Raw genomic sequence first — 22207 nt, 5'->3', positions numbered from 1 at the left:
CAAAAGCCAAACTTTAAACTAGGGAACAGCTGATCACCTTCAGCAAACCTATTTAGACGTTTGAAAAATTTAGATAGGGTTATGGAAATTGGACGGTAATCGGTTGGACATGAGCTACCACAAACACATTTACATATTGGAGTAACATTACCAAGCGCTAAAAGCTCCACTTCCCAACTTCATATCTTTGGAGCTAAGAAACCTGCAATCTATGTAAAAAAAAACAAAGGAAAATACCTTCTACTAAGAATAGATTGCAGAGGAAGAGGGGGGGGTTGTGTTTCAAGATTTCTTCCGTGGCTCCTTTGGCCAACATCTTAAGACGTCCTTTACCGAGCCTTTCAAATAATAGGATTGGGTTGTCAGAGTTGAGTGTCAAAGGAGGCAGACAGTCTACGAAAGGGACTATATCTGGAACGTGGAACTTCTACCGTCCAGGGATCAGCCCCCTAAAGGACTGCCATTTGAGTCAATGGCTTGGCAGGCACTGAAAATCAAAATTCCCTTGTTCTTTTTCTATTGTCTCATTGTATAAAACGAGACTAGGAGTGCAGTAAACCAGTTACAAGTTTGTATCAGCATAGGAATAAACTGCTTTATCAAATCTGAGAATGTCAAAAAAATAAGCTAAAAGGAAATGAAACATATCAGTACAGTATTAGTGCTGCATGCTACAGTTACATTAAAGGAAACTGCATCCTTTAATATGTACCACCGCCAGGTTTCCACATGCAGGAATCACCAACCAGGAGACATGAAACTAATATTTAACTTCCAAATAAAGGAAAACAGTGATTATTAAATGTATATAAAATTTCATGCCTCCCTGGGGACCACCACTACCAACTGGGATATTTACTGTAGGGATGCACAGAAAGTTAACAAAGGTTAAACTTTTTAAAATGGCAAATTCTTGTTTTAACCAAACTATTCAAGAGTACAGTAATGTCAAAGAGCTATACCATACCTGCGGACTAATGACTCGCCAAAGGTTATGAATTACTTATGTTGTCCATATTTCAGCTGCAAAATAGAAATAATGCAATAATGAATATTTATGTAAACGCAACATATTTTAAAGTAAGTCTGCTAATAAATAACCATTTTGCAAATACCAGCCAATCAAAAAGAGTTCTAGTAGTTTTTGTAAATTTACGCATACAAAAGAATTTTGATACATTAATCTTTATAAAATTTTCATGTACAAAGCACAATACAACACAATGAGGACTTCTACAGCATTAGCAGTGTTGACCCTCAGTAAGGATGCAGTCATTTATTAATTTTGAGTCCCTGCAGATCACCTAACAATGAGTAAGTACATGAAGGGCATGACATATACAACCTTAGGTTTGGGTTTAGGTGGGGGAGTTGAACCCCCCAATCGGTATACTGTACACCACTTTTAGACAGTCAAGCATACATTAGAACCAAACTAGACTAGATTCATGACCACAGTTCTACCATAAAGTAATAGCTCAAGAGAGAAACAGCAAAGCTAAAAGGAACAGATCCAACGTAAAAGGTTAAAAGTTGGGTGAAGCTATCATAGGAGCCAAACAATATGTGTAGAATCATATTACTAAGCCTATCTCATAACCTCAGACAATTATCTTACAAAACCAGTTGCAGTAGATCTTATGGATGGTTGCTTATTACAACTTTTCGTGAATACATATCCCATAATCTACAGAAGAGAAAATGTTTCTATCTCGGATGCTTGCAATGTTGTTATGAACAGACTAGTTCTCGTCAGTGACAGTAGTAATGGAATTACTCGGGTTTTGCTTGGAAGTTAGGACTCGGCAATACAGGTTAGGTTAGGTAAATATACCTTAGATTAAGTTATATACCATTGACTTATTTCTAACATATTAAATTAGCAGTTTGCATTTGCACATAGAAATTATCACTTTAGTAATTAAACATACAATACCATACTGTAGGGCTACTTTCATTTCTAGCCTAATGGGATTTCAATGTAAGCACGAGTGCTGGCATGTGTATACTGTATATAAAGAGGACCATTATGTGTGTGAACCAAGCAACAAAAATGTGAACATTTTTACATGTATAAAACTGAATGTAATACTGTACATGCAACTTATAGCGCACATCTGCCTTTTTGGAAAATTCTCTTCTAAGTGAATGTCATTACCTTATTTTGAAATTATTAAAATAACCAAATATTTGTGCATGTCACCATACTTAAGAAAATTTTAAGAGACGCTCTTAGGTAATCTAAGGGCAACCGTTAGTTTCCAGAGGCGCGTTCAATTCATGTACGATTTTCGTATTTGACGATAACGTATCCTAACTACATATTTTTCATCATCAAAATTTCACCTTACAAGTGTTAAAAGTATAGCATGGTCAGCCACTCAAGTCAACTTTCTCCATTTGATTTTTTTTAAGTTTATACACTGGCTAGTAGTAATGTTATGTGCAGTGCATGCCGACCACATGTAAGGGATTGTTTTGCCAATATTTTCAATGAGCAACAACAGCTATTTAGTTAAGTATGTATTAAATGTAACAAAATCAAGAATCAAAGTTAATTAAAATTTAGTAAATTACTGAAATTCAATGAAAGCCCCTCTAAAGTACTTCCTATTGTAGTGGCAGTCATGATGGAACTGAGGAGGGAGGGGGCTGTTGTAAAACATCGGGAACCCCTGCATAAACAGTTGGAAGCAATTAATTATTTCAAAATGCCAGTAAATAATTACGTCATACAAAAAGAAAAGCTCTCAAAAACAATTGTGAACCACCATAAGTATCCCAAAAGTAAACAGTGGACTTGAACGTCAGTGGTATTCACATGTTACTAGTTTTGAATCAAAGACGAACTAATTCATAAAGCCAAGCTACAACCCTACTTGGAAAAGCAGGATGCTACTAAGCCCAAGGCCTCCAACAGGGAAAAATAGCCCATTGAGGAAAGAAAATAAACTAAATGGGAAGTAATGAACAATTTAAACATTTTAAGAACAGTAACAACAAAAAAGATCTTTCAAATATAAACTAAAAGGAGTTATGTCAGCCTGTTCAACTAAAACATTTGCTGCATATTTAAACTCTTGAAGTTCTACGGATTCAACAACCCGATTAGGAAGATCATTTCAAGACTTGGTCACAGCTGGAATAAAACTTCTTAAATACTGAATAGTATAGAGCCTCACGATAAAGAAGCACTGACTATTAGAATAAACTGCAAACCTAGTATTACGAGCAGGATGGTATTGTCCGGGAAGATCTGAATGTAAAGGATGTAGAATCTTGAAAAATCTCATGCAACATGCATAATGAACTAATTGAATGATGGTGGTAGACATTAATAGCTAGATCAGGAAAAAATTTAGTAGCCGCAAGTTCCTACCCAACAAATTGAGATGAGAATCAGCAGCTGAAGAATAAGACAGGAAACCAGGTAGAATGAAAGAACTAAAACTTCTTAGAATTGATTTATCACTGAAAATCTTACAAGACTTTCTCAATAAGCCAGTTTTTTGGGGCAATTGTAGACAACTCAGACCTGTGTTTCTCAAAAGTTAAGCTGCTTTCGATAACCACACATTTTTAAAAGTCAGAGTTAAAGAATCATTTTCAATGCTGAGAGCCAGGTGTTGAACAACTGCCCTTGTTCTACTTACTAGGAGTTTTGTTAGGATTCAACTAATGCCCCATAATTTGCACAATGCACTAGTTTTAGCTAGATCTCTGCTAAAGGAATCAGCAATTCCCAGCTTTACATACAGAAGATAAAATTGATGCATATAGTACACAGCATCATCTACATGTGCCACAAGCTTGTTTTCTAGGCCAAACCACATGTCATGTGTATTTAGTATGAAAAGTAATGGGCCAAGACCACTACTCAGAGGAACACCAGATATAAATTCCTATACTCACTATGTTGTCCATCAATCTTTTACATAAAAATTCATTAATGATGCTAACTAAAGACCAACCCAGTCCAAAACGAAGTTTAAAAACTAGGGACTCAAGATTAACATGGTCAAAGGCAGCACTAAAATAAAGGCCAATCATACAAACTTCCTGACCACAATCAAGAGATTATTGTACAGCACAGGATATAAGAAAGGCATCACATGCCCCAAGGCCTTTACAAAAGCCAAACTTTAAACTAGGGAACAGCTGATTACCTTCATCAAACCTATTCAGACGTTCGAAAAATTTAGATATGGTTATGGAAATTGGATGGTAATCAGTTGGACATGAGCTACCACAAACACATTTGCATATTGGAGTAACATTACCAACTCTCTAACAAGCACTAAAGGCTCCACTTCTTAACTTCATATCTTAAGTGCTAAGAAACCTGCTATCTATGTAAAAAACAAAGGAGAATACCTTCTAAGAATCGATTGCAGAGGAAGCCTGAGGGAGTCGTTTAAGACTTCTTCCGTGGCTCCTTTGGCCAACATCTCGGACATTCTTTACCGAGCCTTTCAAATAATAGGATTGGGTTGTCAGAGTTGTGTCAAAGGAGGCAGACAGTCTATGAAAGGGACTATATCCGGAACGTAGCACCTCTACCGTCCAGGGATCAGCCCCCAAAAGGACTGCCATTTGAGTCAATAGCTTGGCAGGCATTCCAACACCACCCCCCCACATGGTAAGCTGGGGTACATGACCTCCTTAGCGGGAGCCTCTGCAGCCATAGGGCTATCCTCTACAGCGAAAGGTGGGTCTAGTGGTTGCCTTCCAGGTTGTTGCAACTCTGTTGGATGCAGAAGACGTATCTGTTGAACTGTTTTATATGGAGACCTCCTTGGCAGTTGTGGGGCAGGCATCCTTGGTACCACTGCTCTGTTCATAAGAAAAGCTTATCCAAACTTCTCAACCTTCCCTATGGCCGTGGCCACATTCGAAGGTGGAAACAGTGAAGGGAACTCGCTACATCAGTGTTCTTCAGAGATAAAGCATCCCTAAGGGACAGCTGCTTGGGATATTTGGCCAAGACTGCAACGTCTCTTCAGGATGGAGTTGCCCCTAGAGGGAAATAATTTAGTGTAACAATAATTCCAGCACTTTGGCCCCTAACTGAGAGGCCTTCACACTTTTATGTTATGTTATCTCAAAGATCTTCAGTGACCGCATAGCGAGACACCGCTCAAGACCAGTGGCCAAGCCAAGAATAAGCTTGTATTTTGGACATGGCCGCTACCTTCATGTTAGCCCTTTTGGATCCCAAAAAGATGAAGGGAGGTTTGATTAGCAATGTCAGCATTAATAGGTAGTGGGCTCTAAATGTCGGTGTCAATAAGGAGCGGGCTCTAAACGAGCGAGTGGACATACACCCTACTCTAGTGTGAGAGTGCTAGGAGAGGTAATTTTGCAGACCTGCTAGCTTTAGCATATTAAGCTGTTGACCCGTGTTAAATCTAGTGTGTCTTTATTTTGATTAAAGAGCGCAACATCAAACCTATGTCTAGGACTGTGACTGAAGAAAAACTTGATCAATAGCACACTTCCTGTTAACAGTTTGACCATTCATCTGCTTCAGATGAAGGTGTTACTTGTAGGAAAAGGGGGAAAAGATTCTTATGACCTTTTCTCTCTGTGAAACTGAAAAGAAGATTCATCTGAAAAGTAACTTTCTTACCATTCTGGAGAATGTAACGTGTAAAGAATTAAAAACATTAGGCAGAGATGGTGAGAGATTGGCTAAACAAAGCAAGAGGTTTCTTCCTAAAATAGCTTATGGCTTTGAGATGATGATAACCAGCCTGTGTGTGTATTTAAGGCAAGGATTTGTTATGAGCTAAAGTTGATGATGAAACACATCATAAGGGGTTGCGTTCGTAAATGAGATTGAGAATTGGTAGCACGATCATGAAGTGCGTAATCAAGTGACAAAGTAACATGGTTGCCACACGAAGGAATATCTTCACGTGTCCAATTGGTGGCAGGCATGTGGAATGACATTATCACGTGTGGGCACGGGGTGGCATCACATGTAGGAACACAGGCACAGACTTTCTAGGCTGAATGTTTGACCTGACTGACCTGTAGTCAAAACTCGCAGAACAAAGGTTTATCAGAGAATCTGCTTCTTAGCACTAGTAGGCTTACAAGGTGAAGATATCAAATATCTAGAGCTGCTTGGCATAGACAAGGATAGGGATGTGGGCACAGCTGAAGCGGTCAGACTACCGTCGTAATAAAGTGACAAGGGAGTTCAGTGAAGTCTTGAGAATTCTTTAGAGGACATCTATGACAAGGACCCCTGGTTATAAAAGGCAATCCTGCCTTGTGGAAACGAGTCCGAGAATGGTTAAAAGGATCTTCAAAAAAGGCTGCTGCTGTACGAGAGGAAATGGCAGGCTAAACTCCAGGGGTCCACAAACCTGATTGTAGGGAGACTTTCAGTGCTCGAATAGGAGTCCTCCAAGAGTGATGTCACTCCATGAATAATCAAATTATTAGTGGAAGGCGAGGGGATCTACACAAACAATCAGGAACCAAGGATACTGGGATCAGATACGGCTCAGGGAGCACAGCGGCTGTGGCCAAAGGATTGTCATTAGTATCTCTCACCATGCACCTTATCACTACTGGGTGATACATCATTAAAAAAGTTATCAGAATAAATTATGGCCATCATCATCCGTGACAAACCTAAGTGGGCTCCTGATACAAAGGACCAGGACGGGGATACCTTTCACCACAGAAAAACAACCTTGCATTCCTTAGCATTGCTGGAAGACGACGAGGAAGGAGAAAGAACCCTCTCAGTTCGTTTCTTGTGGCGAGGACAGTAACTCTCCTGCTGGGAAGACAGCCACTTCCTACATTACTCGCCATGGTGATGTTATAATCGTCTCTTGCCGCAGCAAGAAGGGCAATAGAGATGCAGATCCTTTAATCGGCTGGGGGGGGGGATACTAAGCTTTATTAGCCATAATACCCCCACGCAAGTGACAGGGGGGGGGGAAACGACCATCAAACATCAGTGGTATGACGTGGCAGAGAAAGTTGTGATTGTAGGGATGAGGGGATACTTCCTCTTAAATGGGTGACAAAGTATAGCGATGTGAGCCATGCAGCTATACACAGCGCCACCATGCACCGAGAATCAAAATTCCCTTCTTATTTTTTTTGGGGGGTCGTAGAAAACAAGACTAGGAGTGCAGTAAACCACTTGAAAGTTGAAAGTTAGTATCAGCATAGGAATAAACTGCTTCATCAAATCTGAGAATGTCTAAGGAACAAGCTGAAAGGAAATGAAACTTACATCAGTACAGTATTGGTGCTGCATGCTACAGTTACATTAAAGGAAACTGCGTCCTTTAATATGTACCACCGCCAGGTTTCCACATGCAGGAGTCACCAACCAGGAGACATGAAACTTATATTTATACATCCAAATAAAGTAAAATAAAGTGATTATTCAATATAAAATCATTTCATGCCTCCCTGGGGACCACCATTACCGACTGGGATATTTATTGTAAGGATGCACAGTATGTTACTAAAGGTTACTCATTTTAAATGGCAAATTATTAATGTTCTAACCAAACTATTTAGTGTAAAGTAGTCAAGGATCTATACTATACCTGAACACTTTATGACTCGAAGGTTATTAATGACTTTCTTCATGCTGTCTGCACTTCACCTGAAATAAGAAAATGCAATTAGTACAGAATGTACTGTAAACACTATATATTTTAAAGTAAACTAGTAACAAATAACTTAACTACACATACCAGGCAACCAACAAGAGATCTATTATTTTTTTATATAAATTTCATCATCCTTCAAAGACTATGAATACAGAAATCTTTATAATCTTATGTTCACAGGCACAATAAATTTCATTGAGCACTTGTACAGCATCAACTAGGGTTGGTCCTCAGTGAATAAGGATGCGGTATCATTTATTGTTCAGAGTTCTTGTTGGAGGTCAGCTACCAATAAGTAAGGACTTTAAAATAGTCAAGAAAAGATCTATACAGCATTAGAAGTCTAGATTTATGACCATGTGGGGTAAGGGTGGCCACTCATTCAGCACTGACATCTTTGGGGGGGAGGGTGAACTTTGTAATTTTACTATAAAGTAATAGATTAGAGGTTGGACAGCAAAGGTATGGGGAACAGACCCAACGTAAAAGGCAAAGGTTGGGTGAACTAACACAGGGCCCAGGCAATAAAATTTATAATAAGGTTGCTCAGCCTATCAAAAAACCACATATCTTACTTGACAATTTTCAAGTCTTCGGATTCTGAAGATAGCGTCTTGAAACTTATCTGGGATAAAATGTATGTACCATAAGCTACGACACCAAGAACAAACTGTTTTTACCTCGGATACTAGTGATACAAAATGGAGTCCCTCTGATGTAAGGAATCAATGCTGTATTGTCATGTTAGAAGACATATCCAGTTGATTTCATTATAACAATCAACTATTTTTAGCTGCATATAGATATCCCACTTTCAGTAGTTATATGTACTGTAAAGTATGATTTTGTACCTGAATTTCTTGCCTAACTGGGTTTCACTAATAGGACGAATGCTGGCCGTGTTTAATTTGTAAAAATAATGTGCATTTTCTACATGTAAAACTTATTTCTCTGACAATCATCAGCCATATCTCCGAAACTTTAAATGGCAAAATCTTTGCGCTAAATCTCCGGAGGTTGCCATACTTCAGATATTTCTTTAAATGCTCTTCAGTAATCTAATGGCAACTATTACATCATTTCCAATAAGGGGTTGTTTAATACAATATTTGAAATAACTTCAATATTTTACTTTATTGAAATACTTCAGTAGTTTGGCATGTACAGTATATAGGTCATATTAAAAGGAAACAATGATATTTATATCACAAAACCAGACTAACACTGTCATATATCAGACCAAGATAAACAACTTCCTCATAAATAAAATAGGTTGGACCAAGTCATGAGAAAGTTTACGCCTGTCTCAACGAACTCTTCACCCACCGACCTCTATTAGTAAGAAAAATGCCATTGCCAGCACCACCATTTCTTATAAAAAAGTTCCAGTTTCACTAGATGTTAAATATATATAAAACCTTCATATGACTAATATGAAACCCTTACTCTAATCTATCAAATTAATAGATAATTGGAGATGAATATCCACTGTATAAAATATTACTCCCTGTGTTTTGTTTATGGCAATACACCAAGCAAAATACCAGATGTCTTTTCAATCCTAATTGTGGAGTATGTCAAAAAGCTGAAACCTGATTAGTTCCTGATTAGTATACAAGGGGGACCCAGTGGACGCCACACCTAGTTTAGGTTAGACAGATTCACATATCTTACTACATTTGTGTATGGCTGGGTCAGCAATTTCTCACAGTGGAACCATATTACTGCTCTTTAAGGGGGTTCCTGTATCTCTCAGTATTCATTCCCAATAAATAAAGGTCAAACTTGTTGAAAGTTGATTAGAACTGATTTTACCTTAGTGGCCATATATTACCAAGTACCTATTTTGAGATGTTAACAAACAGAAATGGTGCATAAAGTTGGTCATTACAAGCATAGCACTGCACGTGGAAGGGAAGAATCCCTTTGCCCCGAAGGGACCGTTGCCCGTCGGGTGACGAGTTCCCCAGAAGGTGAAGATCTAGGAGTTGGAGAACGGTCTGCAGAGAGGTCCAAAGGAGCAGGAGCTGTAGGCTGAGTACGACGAGGAGAGTCCCCTTCGGAGGAAGAAGATCCAAAAAGGCGCCTCTTAACCCCCTTATAAGGGGAAGGGAGGCCCTTGCGACGCAGCGGACGGTGAGCCTTATCTGTCTACAATACAAAAAATGTTAGGATTTTTCAAGTCAAGTACTTAAAAAAAAAAAAAAAAAAAAAAAAACACCGAATTTTTTAAAATTTCAAAACAGTTAATTTTAGCCTACTTTAGCATCACTGCCTGAGCTTCAACAACCCCATGAGGAAGGCAAGAAAAATAGTACAACCATTTTAATTTAATGAAACACATACATAAAAAAGAAGTATTAAACCTAATGTGGAGGAAAAGACAAAACAGTATAAGAGGTGCCGTTGCAAAGGCTATCCTCACCAGTGAACCTGAACCTGGGGTTCGAGACCTTCTCAAAATCAGTTTCTTGTGTCTAAAACCTCAATATCCTGGCAAGCTAAGGACAGGGCTTTGAGGGGAGCCCATTAGTCCACCTGTTGAATCATAAGATTGCCCCCCCCCCCTTCCCTAGATTAGACACTATTCACTTGTATACATGGTCAGTCTCTAGGCCAGTGGTTCCCAAACTGGGGGGCGCACCCACTAGGGGGGCGTGAGGATGATACAAGGGGGGGGCGTGAGGATGATACAAGGGGGGGCGTGAGGATGATACAAGGGGGGCGTGAAGTCATCTGCTCGAAATTACTTGTTTAATAGAATAACAAAATCATTAAAAGAACAAGTATCTGTCGCTACATACATGCATCCATCTCACTAAATTTGACTAGAAATTGTGCCTTAGTCTCATAAGTATTTCCAAATATTATATGCTATGTTTTCTTATTATGTATTCTTAAAATTGCAACTCAATTTTGACAATTTGCTAAGAAATAAATGTAAGAATCATTTCATATAAAAAAAAAAGAGAGGAGTGGGGGCGTACGGGTCTACTGGAAGCAAAAAGGGGGCGTCAGGTAAGATAGTTTGGGAACCACTGCTCTAGGCCATTCTCAACAACCCATTCCTGAGTTATCATTAGGAATATTTCACTATAGTAAATATTTACCCTCTTTTAATTACTGCCCTGGTCCATCCCCACCAAACTACAGAGGCTCTGACATTTTACAATAGTCCATCCCACCAAAATAAACATGATCCAACACCATTCTTAAGAGAAAAGAGGGGAGAATCACGTAGAGAAAACACTCATTTACAAGTTGAAAAGTGATTAGGAGAGATCATGGGGATAAAATTTCTGTATTATATACGGCTGATGCCTAATGTTAATAGAAGATACTTAACCTTAAACAATTCTCAGTTTCATTACAGAAGTGTAATTTTAGATAATGCATTGGATCATGCATAATTGAATAGATCCTTAAAAATACACTACTTGATTCCCATATACTACTGGCAGAAACCTCAATTAAAATTACAAAATTTAATAAAGCAAAAAAAAATTCCCCTTTTGCTCCGATATTCCACCAGGTTGTTCTGAAAAAACAGGTGATGCTTCTGTCGTAAGTTACTTACTAAAACAATAAATGGCCTGTTTTATATTCTAAACCTCACCTATTATATTAAATATAGGAATAAACACAATCATAGCTAATTCTATTCATAATGTTAATAATGACAGGTTAGGGTAGAAACGCGTGTTTGATATATTCGGTCTGATAATAGGAAATGGAAGGAAAGTCCATGATGGAAGTGAGTGCGCAACAACTCACACCTTACAAGTGTCTTCGACCACCCCCTTGAGGTTGTATAAATGATAATGGCGAAAGGCTATCCCACAGGGATAACGCACGACATGTTCCCCATACTAGAGTCTATTTTTTATAGCGGTGCATATTTGTACCGACTCACAGGGGTGCCCTTTTAGCTCGGAAAGGTTCCTGATACCTGATCGGTCGGAGGTATTTTTGTCTGAACACCTTCATTGTTCTCGAATAATTACCAAGTAATGTGAATCGAAACTTATTTATTAACCTATATTTCTCCATCAGATATAAGTTTTGTCAATAAACAATGTGAAAGAATAAATGCATTATAAAGAATCGTCTTGGTAAGTCTAAATTTAATAACACCATCCGCCAAAATCAATGACAGCATCTTGTTTTCGGATGCACGCTTTGTAATTTTGTAATTTTTCACATATTTTAACGCAAATTGGGATAAATTACACTCAACATAAGTTAAACATGTTATTATAAACTTTCTTTGAATACCAGAATTTACAAAAAACATGGAATTAATAAAACCCGATATTTGTTAAAATTTATGGTGGGAAAACGATCCCATCCGACTCGTAGACGCAGTTTTTTTTTTCTTTCGTAATATAGTTCGGCCTATTCCTTTCAGTTTAAATAGTCTTGCATTGTCTCTCTTCGTATTATTTTGCTTAGTATTTTCCCACATTCCTGTTCCTCACCTAATATCTATCTTTTTTCCCCGATATCTGTTCTTTCATATGTGGGATATCCGCACTACGATTCCTTATTTCTTATCCTCTGTGGAAAGTGATGGCTTGAAGGGAAGCGCATGCTAGTCTCATTAAAATAGTGTAGAGGCAGGAATAAAAATAAAAAAAAAAATATTTTAATTATAAAATAAATTTTTGAATATACTTACCCGGTGAATATATAATAGCTGCAACTCTGCGGCTCGACAGAAAACATACTAAAAAAACTGGCGAGCGATCGCTATGAAGGTTGCGGGTGTGCCCACCAGCGCCAACTGTCGGCCAGATACCACTCTTGTATGTAAACAAAACCTTCAATTCTTCTCGTCCCGCTGTGTCTCTATTGGGGAGGAAGGTAGGGTCATTTAATTTATATATTCACCGGGTAAGTATATCCAAAAATTTATTTTATAATTAAAATATCATTTTTAAATATTTAACTTAGCCGGTGAATATATAATAGCTGATTCACACCCAAGGAGGTGGGTAGAGACCAGAGTAAAATTATGTTTACAGCGTATAAGCTAAGAGTTTTTTCATTTTGGCAGTTATCAATATAACAAAACCAAAATAAATAGGTACCTGGTGAGGAAGTTGACTTAGACGATTACTCTGCCTTGTAAGTCTGTCTTCCTCACGGAGCCCAGCGATCCTCTTAGGATGCTGACAGACTCCCAGGAGCTGAAGTATCAAGGGCTGCAACCCATACAACAGGACCTCATCAAACCCCTAATCTGGGCGCTCTCAAGAAATGACTTTGACCACCCGCCAAATCAATCAGGATGCGAAAGGCTTCTTAGCCTTCCGAACAACCCATAAAACAATATTAAAAACATTTCAAGAGACAGATTAAAAGGATATTGGAATTAGGGAAGTGTAGTGGTAGAACATTCACCCACTACTGCACTCGCTGCAACGAATGGACCCAGTGTGTAGCAGTCCTCGTAAAGAGTCTGGACATCTTTTAAGTAAAATGACGCGAACACTGACTTGTTTCTCCAAGAAGTCGCGTCCATAATACTTTGCAGATTTATTTTGCTTAAAGGCCACGGAGGTTGCTATATCTCTAACTTCGTGCGTCTTAACCTTAAGCAAACATCGGTCTTTCTCATTCAAGTGAGAATGAGCTTCTCGTATTAAAAAAATCTGATAAAATATGACAAAGAATTCTTTGACATAGGCAATGAAGGTTTCTTAACTGAGCACCATAATGCCTCAGATTTCCCTCGTAATGACTTAGTACGAGCTAAATCGAACTTAAGAGCTCTAACAGGACATAATACTCTTTCCAGTTCGTTGCCTACGATCTCTGATAAGCAAGGAATATCAAAAGATTTAGGCCAAGGACGAGAAGGCAGTTCATTTTTGGCCAGGAAACCAAGTTGAAGTGAACAAGTGGCTTTTTTCTGTAGAAAAGCCGATGTTCTTACTGAAGGCATGAAGTTCACTGACCCTTTTAGCCGAAGCCAAGCACACTAGGTAAAGTGTCTTGAGGGTGAGATCCTTCAGGGAGGCTGAATGTAATGGCTCAAACCTGTCTGACATGAGGAACCTTAGGACCACGTCTAAGTTCCATCCAGGAGTTGCCAAACGACGTTCCTTAGAGGTCTCGAAAGACTTAAGGAGATCTTGGAGATCTTTATTGTTGGAAAGATCTAAGCCTCTATGTCGAAAGACCGAAGCCAACATGCTCCTGTAGCCCTTAATCGTGGGAGCTGAAAGGGAGCGAACCTTTCTCAGATGTAAAAGAAAATCTGCGATTTGGGCTACAGAGGTACTGGACGAGGACACAGATGCTGACTTGCACCAGTCTCAAAAGACTTCCCACTTCGACTGGTATACTCTAATGGTAGAAGCTCTCCTAGCTCTTGCAATCGCACTGACTGCCTCCTTCGAAAAACCTCTAGCTCTTGAGTCTTTCGATAGTGTGAAGGAAGTCAGACGAAGAGCGGGGAGGCTTTGATGGACATTCTTTACGTGGGGCTGACGTAACAAATCTACCCTTAGAGGAAGACTTCTTGGAAAGTCTACCAGCCATTGAAGTACCTCGGTGAACCACTCTCTCGCGGGACAGAGGGTAGCAACCAACGTCAACCTTGTCCCTCCGTGAGAGGCGAACTTCTGCAGTACCTTGTTGACTATCTTGAATGGTGGGAATGCATATGTCCATAAAAGACCAATCCAGTAGAAACGCGTCTATGTAGATTGCTTCTGTATCTACGACTGGAGAGCAAAAGATTGGTAACCTTTTGGTCAACGAGGAGGCAAAGAGGTCTATGGTTGGTTGACCCCAAGAAGCCCAAAGACTCTTGCCCACGTCCTTGTGGAGGGTCCATTCCGTGGGTATCACCTGACCCCTCCGACTGAGACAGTCTGCCAAGACGTTCAAGTCCCCCTGGATGAATCTCGTCAACAGGGAGATGCCTCGAATTCTAGACCATAAGAGAAGGTCCCTTGCGATCTCGAGCAGCGTGAAGGAGTGTGTGCCTCCTTGCTTGGAGATGTACGCCAAAGTTGTGGTGTTGTCTGAGTTGTCCTCTACCACTTAGTTTCGAAGACGCTTCCTAATATCATCAAGGCCAAGTGGACTGCTAATAGCTCCTTGCCGTTGATGTGCATGCTCTTCTGACTTGAGGTCCACAGACCCGCGCATTCCCGACCGTCCAGGGTCGCACCCAACCCAAACCCGACGCGTCTGAGGACAACACGTGGTTTGGGTTCTTGACTGCTAGGGATAGTCCCTCTCTCAGACTGATATTGCTGTCCCACCATTTCAGGCATGCCTTTATTGGTTCGGAGACTGGGAATGATACCGTCTCTAATGTCTTGTCCTAGTTCCAGTGAGAGGCTAGATGGAACCGGAGAGGCAGAAGGGGTAGTCTCCCTAGTGAGACAAACTGCTCCAGGGATGAGAGAGTCCCTACGAGACTGTTCCAACTCCTGACTGAATAAACTTTTTCTTTTCAGCATTAGTTGGACTTCGAGCAGGGCTTGACTGCGAATCTCCATCCCCAAAAATAGAATAATCTGGGATGGGATCAGTTGGGACTTTTAGGTTGACCACAAGTCCCAACTCCCTGGCCAGACTCAACGTCCAATGTAGATCCTGCAGACAGCGAAGGCTGGACGATGCTCTGAGAAGCCAGTCGTCTAAGTACAGGGAGGCTCGGATCCCCGATAGCTCGAAACTGGTACCCCACATTCCTGTAAACAAACCTCAGAAACGGTTGGGAATCCGGGTGTATAGGAATGTGGAAGTATGCCTCCTGAAGGTCGAGAGAGACCATCCAGTCGCCTTCCATAAATGCTGTCAAGACAGCCTGGTAGACTTCATCGTAAAGTTTGTCTTGACAATGAACACATTGAGCGCACTTGCCTCTTACGTACTCCTGCAGTGAACATGGCTGCCAAATCATGGAGCCATCCCTGAGGGACTTGTTCCTGCAGAGAACGTGGCTGTCAGATCATTGGAGCCATCCCTGAAAGCCTTGTTTATGCATGACATAATTGTACAGCAAAACTTCAAAGGCTCGAAAACAGCTGTGAAGTTGACCTGTAAAATCTTGGAGCGTCTCATGGCCAGGCGCCAGGGAGAGTCTATGAGGTTTGAGAAGTCTATCTGGGCAGAGGCAGGAACTCCCAAGCCGAGAACTTCTCTCGTGTCATATCACTCTCGCTCTATAAGCCAGTTTAAAAGAAGGGAAAGCAAAGGCTGTATCCCCCAAACTCCTCCTGGTGATAAACCAGTCGCCTAGCAAACGTAAAGCTCTCTAGGAGAGCTAGAGAGCACTAGCTTATAAAACAACGGCTTCGAAGTAGCTAGGCCTAGTGTAAGCTCTGACGTTTAGGCGAACGAGGAGCAGCAGTTACAAAAAGATCCGGACAAAGATCCTTAAAAATCAGCATGATTTATTTAAAGTCCATAGAGGGCTAAGCAGCTTTAGGCTCCTCTCCGTCTGACAGAGTCCTCAAGGGAATATCAGTAGGAGGGGGAACAGCAACTACCTCATCTGAAGGAACCTTGTCCGATAATAGCTGAGTCTCAAGCAAGGGAGAGACCTACCGTGGTGGCAATGCTTTACAAGCAGTGTCCACACGCACTGGTGCATTAGTAGCGGACCAGGACGCAACGTCATGTAACTGCTTGACAGTTTGTGAACTGTCAACAACAACAGGTGCGAGAGACCAGGACGCAACGTCATGTAACTGCTTGACAGTCTGTGAACTGTCAACAACAACAGGTGCGTGAGGACGCACAGCGTCCACTCGAGACTGCTTTGACCGCCTAGACTGAGCAGTCAAAACAACTCTAGAATGCGGAGGTTGACGCTCAGCGTCAAAACAAGTCAACTCCGATTGTTAGCGAACGTCCTGAACGTCAACAGGAGCATCAGCAAGTGGCCTAACGTCCAAATGTGGCTGAAAATCCACACGAGACCGCATCGAGTGTGGTTCTAAACAACCTGACTGACGTGAATTAGCTACGCCAACGTCAACAGGACGCACAAAGGAACGTTAGGGTGGCTGAAAGCCAGGATCTCGATGAGATAAACAGCTAGGCTCAACGGACTTATCGGAAGAATAGTCTTCCATAAGGGAGGCAAGCTTATTCTGCATGTCTTGCCGTACAACCCATTTAGGATCAACGGAAAAGGTTGCGGTAAGAGACGAGGGTAACGTCTGTGACCGCAAAACCTTGCCAACAAAAAGACTCTCGGAGTCTGTGTTACGCTTTTGTTAGGCGGCGAGCAGTCTTCCGATGACTGCATAGGGTCAGAGCTGTCCTAATGGCTACAACCAGGACGCTGGACCTGTCCTGAAAGGACTGACTTTCGCTTAAGGGCCTCGAAACCTTGTTTCAGGTTTCTTATGCGAAAAGCCTTCGGATGACGAGGAGAAAATCGTCTCTCTCGCCTTATGGTAGGGGTGATCTTGGTAAGATACACCCGATACCATAGAGGGAACGTCTGTTCGCTGATCAAGGCCTCTCGAACCCATAAGTCGTACGACATTACTTCTCCCCTGGGCTTGGGAGCTTGCAAGAGGTCCCGGACTAGGCGAACGACAGGCACGAACAGACGAACCCTCGGTCGCAACACTGATAACACTTTGCGCAATATCACTTTATCACTACGATTTTCTGTTTTGCACTTATTTCACTGAAATCGAAACTTTTACTGATTTCTACCTGAAGCACGCAATTCTACCCTCATCAAAAGGTAGTAATTGCGAAATCAGTCGTATAATGCAAGCACATTAATACCAGCAAAAAACAGTAAACATATTTTAAGATAAAAAATTAAGTGGCTGGGGAAGAGACTAAACACTAGTTCATTCAAAACTACGTTTTCAATCTCTCACCGTACATTGCCTGGGGACGAGAATAAAAAACTAAAAAAGTTTTATCCTTTCTCCCCGTACAGAGACTAGGGACGAGAGTCACTCGAGAACAACGTTACCCGCTTGAACGGAACGTTTTCTCTCCTCTCTCTCCCTCCGTCTCTATCTATCTCTCTCTCTCCCTCCGTCTCTATCTATCTCTCTCTCTCTCTCTCTTGATTTCACACCTAAGAGAAGAGCCCACTTACGTTTCGTCAAAAAAACATGTTAGGCCTATTTGACCAAAGGAAAAAACTGAAAGGTTTTTCAATAGTTCCTTTAAAATAGAATTTAACATTTAAGCTTTGAAAGAAGAATGAACAAAACGTCAGAATTGATTTACTCTTTCTGCAAAGTGAAACCGTGATACTCTCTCTCTCTATCGTAACGATAGAGCGCAAACTGCGTAGCATAAATAAACTAAACGTTAGTTCATCTTTGAAACAGTACGAAGACTATTCAAAGAAAATCTTTCATAAAATATCTATTAAAAAATATTCATTTAAAAAGTTTTAAATCATTAGCTCTTTAAAAGCTATTTACGATTGAAAGGGCTCAACGTTGTTTAACTTCGGTTTCCAAGTTAGGACCGCCTACTCTCAGGAAAGGTCGCATATAAACAAATCATTAAAATTTATTTTTATGTTTATTATAAATGGAAAGTTAATCGAAGAGGCCTAATAAAGGCGGCGAGATATAAAATATATAGAGGAAAATCTATAATTAATGTATAACGTGATAAGATAATTGCTAAAAGCCTAAACACACTTCCGTCTAAGGGAAGGGTCGGCCATTTAAAAGTCAAAGAAAGTCCAGACTCTCTTTGTCATCAAAAATTAAATCTATCCAAAAACGAGTTCAAGATTTAAGATGAAGATAAAACACCTGCACTGCGAAAGCTCAAACCAAAATGAAGTACTTCACCAAATATGTTGAGAAAACTCCAGGTTCTACAGCGAGTATTGATACGTCTTGTCGTCAACGTCGACAGAGAAGAATTGAAGGTTTTGTTTACATACAAGAGTGGTATCTGGCCGACAGTTGGCGCTGGTGGGCACACCCGCAACCTTCATAGCGATCGCTCGCGAGTTTTTTTAGTATGTTTTCTGTCGAGCCGCAGAGTTGCAGCTATTATATATTCACCGGCTAAGTTAAATATTTAAAAAATATGCTTAATTTCAGGTTTACAGAATAGGTTATACTTGCTACACAACAAAATTTATGTTATTATTATTATTTACAAACTTACTGACGTAAGGTACAAAACATAAGGAATCGTAGTGCGGATATCAAATAGGCCTATAGAGTCCTTTCAATACACGTCATCAAACTTCCGGTCCGCCAACTTGGAGGACATACAAAGATGCGTTCAGTGAACAGCTATGGTTGAACTGTTGAATATTTAGCCATTTCATCACATTCACACAATGCCCAGTTTTTGCGCTATTGCTGGCTGTGGGAATCGAGGACGAAGAGATGACAAGAGTTTCTACTGCATACCGGCAGTTATTCAGAATCAGGACAAAGATACAGAAGAATTATCCAAGCGCATACGTGACTTGTGGTTGACCAGAATATCACGGGCTGATCTACGTGAATCCTCACTACCCTACGCAGGTATTTGTTCTGATCATTTCATATCAGGTCAGTCTCGACTAAGCCCTAAAAGTATCATTATTCCTGTGTAAACATGCTATATCCGATCGCATAGGTGCCTTCACAAGTATCATCGTCAGTTCAGTGTGTAGTGTGTGGAGGAGGGGGCATCTCAATTCTTAACATCAAAGGGGCATCTCAGATTTTCAAAACAAAAATTAAAAGCGCCCATATTGGCTATATTAACAAAGGCTACTTACCTAGGTCTCTAATTCGTCAAGGTGCTCATGCCTATATATAATTGTGTATATTTATATTTATTTTAATTTGTGTATTAAATTGTGCAGACATACAGGACTATGTGATGAATAAACATTGATTATAAATATCTGAAAGCTGGTTTAACCCGAAGGGGTCTTCAGCTTATATATGAAACATTGAAAAAATAATTAAACTTGCGCATTTAATTGCAAGGAGGCAAAACGATCGTCCAAGAGCATTACAATAGAGTTTGTCCATCATGTGTTTATATGTATATAAGAAATTATAGCATTTGTAACCAAACACAAACAATGGTTAGGCATGAACTGATAAAGATTTGACATTATAATGCAAAACTTTTACATACATTTTGACAATCAAAAATTATAACACACAAGGTTAGGCTAAATGATCAATATTAGCTTTATAATTATAAACACACTCTTCATTGGCCCAGTGTTTATCTAATTTTGGACTTGAAAGCATTAAAGGGAAAAACAACAAATTCTGGAAGCAGATTATTCAATGGAAATGTATGCCCACTCATGTTCTGGGTTGGCCGACAGTACCAAGTAGTTCACCATATCAATGTATGAAATACTGGGAAAATCCCCAATATTTTGACTGAATGAATTCTGCATCTGGTATGGATCTAGGCCATAAATTAGATAGAGTTTCTGCTTGTAAAAACGCTTATCACCCGACAATTGTTTGACAAAGTCGCTCTCATTGTCCATATTCGCTGTAGCAGCTGCCATGTTTTCGTTGTGTATGTCCTCCAGCATGGCCGCCGGCGATTCCCAGTGACGTCATTGAAAGGAATCTATATGAAAGAAGGGATATCCGGGAAAATAGATAGATATTAGGTGAGGAACAGGAATGTGGGAAAATACTAAGCAAAATAATACGAAGACAGAGTCGTGGGATCGTTTTCCCACCAGGCCGCTACCGGCTGTTCTTTTACCTCCCCATAAGTTTTCACAAAAATCAGGTTTTATTAATTCCATGTTTTTGGAAAATTTTGGTATTCAAAGAAAGTTTATAATAACATGTTTAACTTATGCCGAGTGTAATTTATCCCAATTTGTGTTAAAATATGTGAAAAATTACAGTGTGCATCTGAAAACAAGCTGCTGTCGTTGACTTCGGCGGATTGTGTTATTAAATTTAGACATACCAAGACGATTCTTTAAAATATATTTATTCTTTCACATTGTTTATTGACAAAACTTTTATCTGATGGAGAATTATAGGTTAAAAAATAAGTTTCAATTCACATTACTTGGTATTTATTCGAGAACAATGAAGGTGTTCGGACAAAAATACTTCCAACCAATCAGGTATCAGGAACCTTACCGAGCTAAAAGGGCACCCCGAGTTGGTGCAAATATGCACCGCTATAAAACAGACTATAGAACATAAGAGCAATGCAGTGACGATCACTTGCAAGCGAAGCGAGCTACAATGGGCAAAATATAAATCATTAGCCCCATCAAGTTAGGATGCATTAGTAATACCTACGGTGAAAACCGCTAAGAGCAACTCCATTGAATATGGGCTGGAAAATGACGTTTTGGGATTCGGGAAGTCCTGGCAAATAAAAACTATCATGTTATATCATTATTCTTCAGTTTTGACAATCGCGACCTTTTAATTACGACTACAGATGATGACTTGCTGAAACGGTTTGAAAAAAATTAAAGCACCCTCGAAAAACAACGAACAGTACCTCCAGTATGCATCGACAACCACCTAACCTAACCAAGAAACTGTGTCCTTACCATTTTAACTAACTGGTGTTCAAGGTCTATGCAACGGTTGCAACAAACTTCAACTGCCATATTCTCACCTAACATAAAAGCCTTGTCCTTACCTACTCAACTATGATGCTAACTGTAAGCCGCTTCAGACCGCTGCATTCTTAGCTAAAGGGGGTTGAAAATGGGATATGGATAATGGGGCATGGCCGTTACCATACTATATACTTGACGGCATACAATTAAACCGGTACACTTAATTTTAACGTGTTTTGTATCTAATTGACGATACCTACAACAGACAGCTTGTCTGTTGGCCTAAGGTAGTCAACCTACCACAACTACTATAAATTACCACCTGAAATCGGTTTTCTGTTTCGTTGTGACATTTTCTAAATAGCACTTCCTCCCGTTTCGAAAATGATATTTACGTCGCAAATGAATAGTGATATATACCCTAGTATACTGGCCAAAAACGGAGGGCAGCCGGTAGAAACCGGGTATTTAGGGTAGAGAAAATATAAGACGTGAAATTTCGTTGTTTGGTACTGCCAGGAACCAAATATTTACATATGGAATGAATTATTGACAAAGCACGAGGTCTAGTGACGATAATATTCCTCCTACAGGAGTTTTAATGTAGGAAAGTGTGGACCACATGGTATAAGCCCAGGGAAATCGAATCGTGTAGGAATGAAGTCTAACGTTAAATAATCATAAATTCTTCATAATGACGCGAAACACGATCGGTACGATGTATTATCATTAACTATACGAACCTAAATTACCCACGATGAGAGACAATCCAAGACTGTCACGTTTTACAAGCTAAATTAGCCAAGGAAGGTGGACTGCCAGGAGACTAGAGGAAGAGCGAGCATGGCCAACAAACAGCCAACAGGGGGACGCTTACCCAGTGAATGAATACATAGGCGTTGGTAGCATTGGTTCTGCTTACTGGTAATATAATGGAAATAAAGGTTATCTAAAGGGATTAAAAATTTTAATTAAGTATAATTTGAAAGGTATATGGATGAAATTCAATGTGAATAATCAG

At 40.0% G+C, this 22207-nt stretch overlaps 1 long non-coding RNA gene across 3 annotated transcripts in view; it reads right to left on the bottom strand.

Moving 5' to 3' along the window:
* Nucleotides 1–22039, bottom strand: part of LOC137642825 (uncharacterized) — a 206897-nt gene extending 184858 nt beyond the window's left edge. Inside the window, exons 1-3 of one of the 3 annotated variants that reach the window (XR_011044864.1) lie at nucleotides 21930–22011; nucleotides 9491–9800; nucleotides 7584–7642 (exon numbers count right to left, since the gene is read on the bottom strand). This is a non-coding gene — a long non-coding RNA (uncharacterized lncRNA). Of the gene's footprint in view, nucleotides 1–7583; nucleotides 7643–9490; nucleotides 9801–21929 lie in introns of all 3 variants that reach the window. The other 2 variants (XR_011044863.1, XR_011044865.1) reach the window with 2 other exon arrangements.
* Between the last annotated feature and the right edge of the window lie 168 nt (nucleotides 22040–22207).

Source organism: Palaemon carinicauda, chromosome 6 (assembly GCF_036898095.1).
Source record: "Palaemon carinicauda isolate YSFRI2023 chromosome 6, ASM3689809v2, whole genome shotgun sequence".
Classification (NCBI taxonomy): Eukaryota; Metazoa; Arthropoda; class Malacostraca; order Decapoda; family Palaemonidae; genus Palaemon; species Palaemon carinicauda.
Note: the sequence above shows the minus strand (reverse complement) of the source record. Positions and strands in the feature narration are given on the sequence as shown.